Source organism: Odocoileus virginianus, chromosome 27, assembly GCF_023699985.2.
Source record: "Odocoileus virginianus isolate 20LAN1187 ecotype Illinois chromosome 27, Ovbor_1.2, whole genome shotgun sequence".
Classification (NCBI taxonomy): domain Eukaryota; kingdom Metazoa; phylum Chordata; class Mammalia; order Artiodactyla; family Cervidae; genus Odocoileus; species Odocoileus virginianus.
The window spans coordinates 3,638,814-3,647,894 of NC_069700.1; the positions used below are offsets into that span (position 1 = coordinate 3,638,814).

Below are 9,081 nucleotides of genomic sequence, written 5' to 3' on the forward strand. Positions count from 1 at the left end.
TTATAAATCTCAGGCTGAAGTACAAAATGATACCCACTTCCTTCATTTGGGAGAGAGGAGGATTTGCCTTGTAGCATAATCAGGTCTCTGCATGAGGATTTTATGCTGGTAAATTACACCAATACAAAAATAATAGTTAAGATATTTTGTATGTGCTAGACACTTTTTTTGCACAATCTTAATTATTTCTCTAAACCTCCCTCAGTGCTGTGTACTATCACCTTTTTACTGATGAGAAGGCAGATGTTCAGAGTGACTTGTCCCTATAGAGGATCAGATTCAGCCTTGAACTCAATAAACCGATCCTGTTTTTAAAGAAACTCAGTTTTCTTACATAGGCCTTTTTGTTTATAAAGCAAACAAGATAAAGGCAGCAGCAGCAGTTCATGGGTATACTTTGGAGCCAGACTCTGGGACAAAGCCCAACTCCACCCTAAATAACTATATAAACTGAGGAGTAATTTCACCTACAGGTCTCTTTGCTTGTCTGTATAATGGGGTTGTTGTGAGGATTGGATGAACTGATGCACCTAAAGTTCTGTGATGGCATTGTTTCAATGGTGCATAGTTAAGTGTGCAAAACACACACACATGTGCCTGGGTTTGAGTTCTGATCTGTTGCAACAGCTGATACCCAAGAGGAACACCTTTCTGGTGACAGTGCATCCCAAGCCTAGCTTTCTCTGCTGCAAAGCAAGTTCTGAGACCGTTTGACTTCAAAGTGCAGAGGAAAGACGGTCTGTCCATTTGGAGGTGGGATGTTCAAAATGTTTGCGAACAATAAAACTATCGAATTGCTTCACTGCTGCAAGACTTGTTTTTGTCTTCTGTGAAAAAAATTTAAAAATAGTAACCATCACAGCATATGGTGAAAGAAATGTGAGAGGAAGTTTAGGGCCTTGTACATGTTAAGAATTCCACACAAGTCAGCCATCACATTTATTATTGTTGTTGCTGTTAAGATAGCTCGGAGGACAATAGTAATAGGAATGCAGAAAGATCTACCAAATCCAAAATTTTATTTAATAAGAGCTTTACTACATGGAGCCTCTATGGTTTTCAACTTTCAAATAATTAGCACATAATAACTCAATGTAAAACTGAACCGAATATATAAGGAAAATTGGAAGTTGCAGAAGATATTTGAAATTCCTCAATTATCATTATTTTCAAAAGCATAACTTGGTGATACTCAGTAGGAAAAATGCGGACTAGACCAGGTTCTATTGGAACAAGCAGTTTTTCTTAAAGAAGGGGGTAATAATAAATATATGAATTTTTAAAAAAAGTTACTAAGCAACATAAAAATAATACTACTATTATTTTAAGGATATAAGAAAATAATTGAAAATGAGACAAGGTGAATAAGAAGGTTCTTACTAAGAGGGAACTGAGGTAGTGAGGATGAGCAATTCTAGTTAGAGTTCAAGCCAAGGAACCTTTTGCAGTTCTGTGGGCCCACTCCAGTCCTCTTGCCTGGAAAATCCCACGGACAGAGGAGCCTGGTGGGCTGCAGTCCATGGGGTCGCGAAGAGTCGGACACGACTGAGCGACTTCACTTTCACTCTTCACTTTCATGCATTGGAGAAGGAAATGGCAACCCACTCCAGTGTCCTTGCCTGGAGAATCCCAGGGACGGGGGAGCCTGGTGGGCTGCCGTCTATGGGGTCGCACAGAGTTGGACACGACTGACGCGACTCAGCAGCAGCAGCAGCACTAAGTACTGTGGTTCAGGGCTCTGAATGGCCCTAAATCCAAAGGTGCAATCTGTTGGTCTCTGGGAGTGCCTGTGATTCTGGATTCTGCTTTATCTACAATAACTTTGGAGAAGCCAGTCCCTCTTACTGAGTCCCTGGGATGGTGGAGGAGTAAGAGGCAGAGGAGTGGGGCGTTGTTCTAAACCCGGGACACTGAGGACTAGAGGAAGATGTGTCTGGTTAGCGATGAAGGTTCATCCACATTCACCGTAGCTAGGCACCCCTGCTGGGGTCGAAGGAGCCCCTGAGTCCCCTACTGGACCAGCAACTGTGTTCTGACCGCCCAAGAGGGAGTGACACCGTGTTTATCAGAGAATGAAGCATGCATCTGTGTTCTAATGTCTAGCAAAACGACAAAAGAAGTTCACCGTTAGCTTGCATCCTATGTTTGAAAGATGCACACACTCATCAAGTGAGATGAAACTGCTAACCGAAGGCAATTCGTTCCATCGTGAGTTGCAAGTTGTGGTCTGGGATTATAGGAGGAAGGAACATGCACACCACCTCCAGTTTAGAATCTGTTTGGGTGCTCGCTTCGGCAGCACATATACTAAAATTGGAACGACACAGAGAAGATTAGCATGGCCCCTGCGCGAGGATGACACGCAAATTCGTGAAGTGTTCCATATTTTTGGAATTCAAAGCAGTGCAGCAGGTTCAGCGTCTTCCATTTCTTCCAAGCTCAAACCTTTCACTGGATATTTTGAGGGGTAACGATGAGACTATTGGATTTGAAGATATTCTTTATGACCCATCACAAAGTGAACTAATGGTTCTCCCACATTTGATGGTTGAACATAAACTTGGCTTGCTGTAATGCTGTTCGTGGAAGTAGAGGGACTGCGTCTTGTTTATAGTTGTCTTTTTCCTATAATTTGATGTGCACAACATTAAAAGTACTAACACATGAGGAAAAAAAAAAAAAGAATCTGTTTGGGCAATGGAATTAGGCTTATCCCAAACTTCAGGACAAGTTTATATTAGGCAACCAAGAGTGCACTTGCTAATAAAAAATAAAGCTTAAATGGCACAGGAGTCTCCGTAGATTTCAAACAGTTCTCATAAAGTAACAGTTTGATAATTTAAATGGAAATGAATCAGAACATATAGATTAAATTTCCTTGAGAAACACATTGACTTTTGTATATTTTTATTAAATTTTCATTTCCAATATCGAAGTAGGTTCCAGAAAAAAAATTAAAAAGAAAGAAGAATAACGGAAACATGTATTCAGCTCTGAGTGTGATGTTGTTTCATAATATTTTCAGTAAATAAGAGACACTGAAAAAAAATTAAGGCCATAGGAGCGCTTGTTGTGTGATACCTACTTTGTCCTTGAAAACAAGAAGACTGGAACATAGCAGCAAAAATGAAACTACACTGGTTAAAATATAATATTTCATCTATTATATTTTTTAAACATAATCCCCTCATTAAAGAAACATATTTTCAAGAGATTCCCTTATATATGGGCATCTTTGAATACTATCCACATGATAGGTTGAGATATAATTTTGATTTGAAACAAGGTTTTGAGGGGTAAATGGATAGAATGCTTATTAGAGGAATTTCCTGATAAATTAATAATCATCAAAGGAGATTAAAAAGGGGAGATTTATTAAAAGAAAGAAGGATGGGCCAGCATCATCAATATTAACAAAATAACTCAGCTAAGGAGAAAGGAGCACTATATATTACCTTGCTTTATTCTCACAATGACTACATTGTGTTTGTTCTTGTTATCTCTGATTCACAGAAATGGAAACCTAGGTTCATAGATGTAAAGCAATTTACCTAAGTTTGTAACTTAGCAGGGCATAAACTAATTCCCATCTCAGGCTATGACCCATCTCTCACACTGCTCCTCTTTCTTGATTCAGTTGCTCCCTGTGGGTAGATTACAAGTTCTAGTAGTTTCTTCAGACAGGGGGCATGCAAGCTATGTTACTGAACCTTCCAAGCATGAAAGTAATTTTATTTGCCTTACACATGATGCATAGTTTTCCTGGGTATAGATTTCTAGATTGGAAGCTATTCTGGTTCAAAGTTTTAAAAGTATTGTATTTTATTGTTTTCTAGCTTCTGGACTGCCATGAAGAGAACTGCAAGACTATCTTGATTTCTGAATCTCTGGGGGTGACTTTATTTTTCCTGCCTAGAAGTTTTTTGCTATTTTGTTTTACCCCACTGTGATGGCAGTGTCATGGCAATCCATTAAATCGCTTATTCTTTTATGTTCTCTGTCCTGGAGCCTTTGTAAGCTTTCTTGCTTTTTCTTTTTTTGTAAGCTTTCTTAACTAGAAAATCTGTGCTATGCATTTCTGGAAAACATTATTTGTTTTATTGATAATCTTCTCCTTCCTTTCTTTTTCTTTTTCTCTTCTATGTATTGGAAGCTTTATTTTATTGAGTTATTGGCTTTCTTGAGCTGGTATTCTAATATTCTTATCTTTTATTCGCCTATGTTCCACCTCTTTGTCTTTCTTTTCTGCTTTGTAGAAATTCTTTAACTATCTTACAATTCTCTGACTGAACTTTAAAGTTTTAACTAATGCTTTTATGGACATGTGAAATCTGTGGGGCTTTAAAAGCTTGTTTCCTTATTGTCGCATTTAAATAGTACTCTGCTGTGGTTTGCCATGTCTGTTTCCTCCAGGTCACTGATTCCCTGTTGCATGTCTCCAACTTGCGTGTAAGTGACTTTCCTCTAATATCCGTTAAACTTTATTACTATTTTAATGTCTTTAAAAGTGAGGATTAGATTGAAAACTATGGTCACATGGGTGGAGCTTGTGACCCCAAAGGCCACTCTCTTGGGGATCCCAGATCGCCTAGTGAAGTCTCCAGTGTGTGCATGTCCACTTTAGTTGCTGATTCATGTCCAGCTCTTTGTAACCCCATGGACTGCAGATCTCCAGGCTCCTCTGTCTATGGGACTTTCCAGGCAAGCATATGTGCCTTCTCCAGGATGTCATCCTGACCTAGGGATAGAACCCACATCTCTTGAGTCTCTTGCCTTGGCAGGTGGATTCTTTCCCACTGGTGCCACCTGGGAAGCTGCAGGCTGGATGATAAAGGCTGAGCTACTCCTCTCTAAGCATGGAGGATGCACACCCCATGTGCACATGTTTACATTTCATTCTAAGCTTTCTGCCGTCAACTATCAACTCTGCTACTGTGTCCTAGTCATCCAAATAGGGAACCTACTTCATTCTCTCCAGGAAATAAATCTCCAGTGTTTCGCTGTACTGAAAGGTGGTAAAGAATTCTAACAAATATATGGCAGGAGAGTAGAATCTGGGGCTGGAGCAGCTCTGTAAGAGGTAACGAGTAATTTCTTATTATTTTTGAACAATCTCTACTCTCATTTTCAGGGGCACCTAGTACCCCAAGCCCCTGAAACATTTGTATATTCTGTGTTATAAGTGTTTTTTGTGCTTGACTTTCTTTGCTGGCTTAATATTCAGCTAAGTCAAATTACTCATCAGTTCATCATCTGCTTTCTATCTTCCTTTTTTTTCTTTTCCTCTTGGTTCCCGCCTATTCTTCCTGTCCATTCAAAAAATAATTCCTTATAAGTTTAGTGTATTTTCATGAGAGAGGAAGATTAAACATGCATGTTTAATTACTCACCTTTAACTGTAAGGCTGTGAATGTCATTTCTTCTTACAGTTACAAGCTTCAAACAGGATAATTCTTTGATTTTAGAACCCCGACACTAGCAAGAGTTAAAAAGAAATCCTCTTTTTTTTTGTTGTTGTTGTTGTTCTTATTTATCAGTTGCTGAAGATATTCTAGGTCATTTTTTCCCTCACAAGTCTCACTATCTCCCTCCCTTATCTTATATCACAGCTCCGGAATTACAAGGGCTTCCCAGGTGGCTCAGTGGTAAAGAATCCACCTGCCAACGCAGGAGATGTGGGTTCGACCCCTGGGTCAGAAAGATCCCCTGCAGTAGGAAATGGCAACCCACTCCAGTATTTTTGTCTGGAAAATTCCATGGACAGAGAAGCCTAACAGACTGCAGTCCATGGGGTCGCAAAGAATCAGACACAACTTGACGACTAAGAGCGCGCACACACACACAAACACACACACACATACACACACACACACACTCACACATACACATACACACACACACACACTCACACACACAGAGAAACACAGACACACAGACACAGACAGACAGACAGACACACACACATACACACACACACACACTCACACACACACATACACTCACACTCACACACACACACTCACACGCACACATACACACTCACTCACACACACACACACCATACACACACACACGCTCACACACACACACACACGCACACACACACACTCACACACACACACAAACACACACACACAAACACAGAAATACACACACACACACACGCTCACACACACACACACACTCACACACACACTCACACACACATACACACTCACACACATACACACACACTCACACACACACATACACACACACATACATACACACACACACACACACTCACACACACACACACACTGCAATTACAAAGGTTTTTCCTTAACTGCAGCTCAGTTTATTGAGGGTTATTAGTGTAAGCTCTGTGCTAATCTTACAACAACTGCTGAAAACTATAAATCAGAAACTTCTTACAGGCTACTTTCTTTTCTGCTTCTATTTACCCAGCACTCAGCACCGCACAAGATGCAGAGTAAGTCCTCATATAAATGTTAAATCAACAAACGAGTTTCTGATTTCAGGAGATTTGGAATCTAAGTAGGAAAACCAGCAAGAAGTCCTCTAGAAAGTGAGTGCAGCCAGGAGGCAGGCAATATGCTGAGAAGATTTTGCAGGAGACACAGGGCCCAGGGCAGCCACTTAATTTAACCATTCCCAATTTCTTTGGGCATTGAAGGCCAAAGAAAGAAAGAAATATGTTTAAAGAAAACATATTAGTGGAGACATTTATTGTGTCCAAAGCACACTCTTCAAAAATCAAACAAGCAGCCCCCACCAAACCTAGTATTTTACGTTAACTGCCTAAAGGATGCATTGTTGTATGGGATGGAAAACATGTGCCTGTGTACGTGCATGCTCAGTCGTGTCAGACTCCTTGTGACCCCATGCACTGTAGCCCGCCAGGTTCCTCTGACCATAGGATTCTTCTCCAGGGGAATCTTCCACACCCAGGGATTGAACCAGGGTCTCTTGAATCTCCTGTATTGGCAGGGGGATTCTTTGCCACTAGTGCCACCTGGGAAGCCCTCTATGAAAAACACGAAACAGACAAAGTAATCAAACGTGATACAGACAGGATGGTCTCAGACACTGATCAAGTCCAGCTTGACTCTAAACTCCTTGGAGGCAGAGGTGGTGTCTACGCTGTTTGTTCTTTAGTTCTAGCACACAGACTGTCATCTGGTACTCCAGATGGTCTGAACTATATGAATGAATGAATGAAATCTTGTTGTAAGCATAATGCTGTACCAACCATCCCAGTCCACTCCATCGGCTATCACAGAACACCAGAAATCAAGCGGTTTATAAGTGAAAGAAATTGATTTCTCATAATGCTAGAGGCTGGGAGTTCCAAGGTCCAGGCACTGGCAGTCTCTTGCCCCCTTTCTGGTCGATTAGACAGTTCTCTTTTCCTTGTGTCCTCACAGGGCAGAAACGGAGCTCTCTGGAGCCCCTTTTAAAATGGCACTAATTCCATTCACGAGGGCTTCACCCTCAGGACCTAATCAACCCTCAAAGGTCCTCCCTCCTGATACTATTACAAAGAAGATTAGGTTTCAGCATATGAATTTAAAGGAATACAGAAACATTCAGTCTACAGATATTGGTACAGTCTAGATATTTGTGTAGCTGCAAAGTATTTTTTACAATTAATTGTTCTCTGAGAATCCAAAATGAACTGAGCACCCACAGAAAAAGATGTGAGGTTGGACAGGGAAATAGTATTTAGGATGACTCAGTGGGTAAAGAATCCGCCTACAATGCAGGAGACACAGGAGACCCTGGGTTGGGAAGATCCCCTGGAGAAGGAAATGGCAACCCATTCCAGTGTTCTTGCTTCAGAAATACCGCGGACAGAGGAGCCTGGTGGGCTACTCTCCAAGGAATCACAAAGAGACAGACACAATTGAGGGACTAAGCTCCCGGCACAGAAACTCAATGCAAAATGCCCCACAGAATAAATAGCTACTGAAGCTTAACCCTGCCCCCCATCCCTCTTGTTCAAGTAATATTATTTTACCAAAGACAGAGATAAATAATATGACCTGGGTCTCTTGTGGGCATGTGATTATCCTGTCCTTGGACTGTTCTGTTCCAAATTCCCTGGCCAGAACTCTTTAGCTGTCTCTTAGCCTGCAGGACATTCTCCTCATGAGAGGCAGGGCATGCAAAACATTTCACTATAATAAGGGATCGAACTGCTCAGATCAGCAAATGTATCATTCACTTTAACAGTAGAGGTGAAAGGTACTGAGCGCCTCACAGGGGGCTTGAAGAGCTGGACACAGTGTGTATCCAGGACAAGAATCACACTCTGAAGCTGTCAGTGAGACCCCTTCTATGGCCAGGGCTACTCACGCCTTTAGCTCTAAGTAATTTATGATTTGATGGCCAAGTTTTAATTACCTATGAAATGGTGTGGCTACTTCGTGTTCTGTCCGTGTCTCAGAGGGGCACAGTGAAGGGTAATTATGTGCAAGCAAAGTTGCTGAATGGGCAGTGGAAATGGGAGTTTCAATTATTTTTAACAACCTGTTTACCGATGCTTTGGCGCTGGGTATTTTTCAGGCTTATGAGGTTCCTCATTGATGGCTTCAGGCAAGAAACCAACAAAAAATTGATGGAGAGGATGGGAGATGGCCTGGTACACGGGCAATATTCTCTCACTCGGGACTGTGATTACAACCTCCGAGTTCTACAGAGCTTTTGAACACAGGTGCAGAGCTGTCTGCTCGTTTGAGCAAAAGGAAAATATCCCATTTGGTGAAAGATAAAATGCGGTTCTCATTGGAAGGAGAGTTCTTGGCTTGACACGGCCATGGGTCTTGCTCAAAAGACACCAAAAATAACTCCGAAGTCACAGCACAGCTCACTGAGGCAGTTGTGAGGCATGCAAATGCTTCGTCCATCAGCTCAGACAGGAGTGAGCTTTACCATGAAAGAATGCAAATTATGTTGGACATGCTAATAAAGAAAACAGCACTATTTGAAGAAAGAGAATAGCAGTTATTTAGCACTCTAGTAAAGAAAAAAAATCACTACCTTAAAAAAAAAAAGAATTGAAGACTGCTGTATACATAC

At 41.2% G+C, this 9,081-nt stretch overlaps 1 non-coding gene across 1 annotated transcript; it reads left to right on the forward strand.

Annotated features, from left to right (window-relative positions):
- Positions 1–2,283: 2,283 nt before the first annotated feature.
- LOC139031636 (U6 spliceosomal RNA) lies at positions 2,284–2,390 on the forward strand. Its single transcript, XR_011484142.1, has one exon. It is a non-coding gene; the product is annotated as a U6 spliceosomal RNA (small nuclear RNA).
- The last annotated feature ends 6,691 nt before the right edge of the window (positions 2,391–9,081 follow it).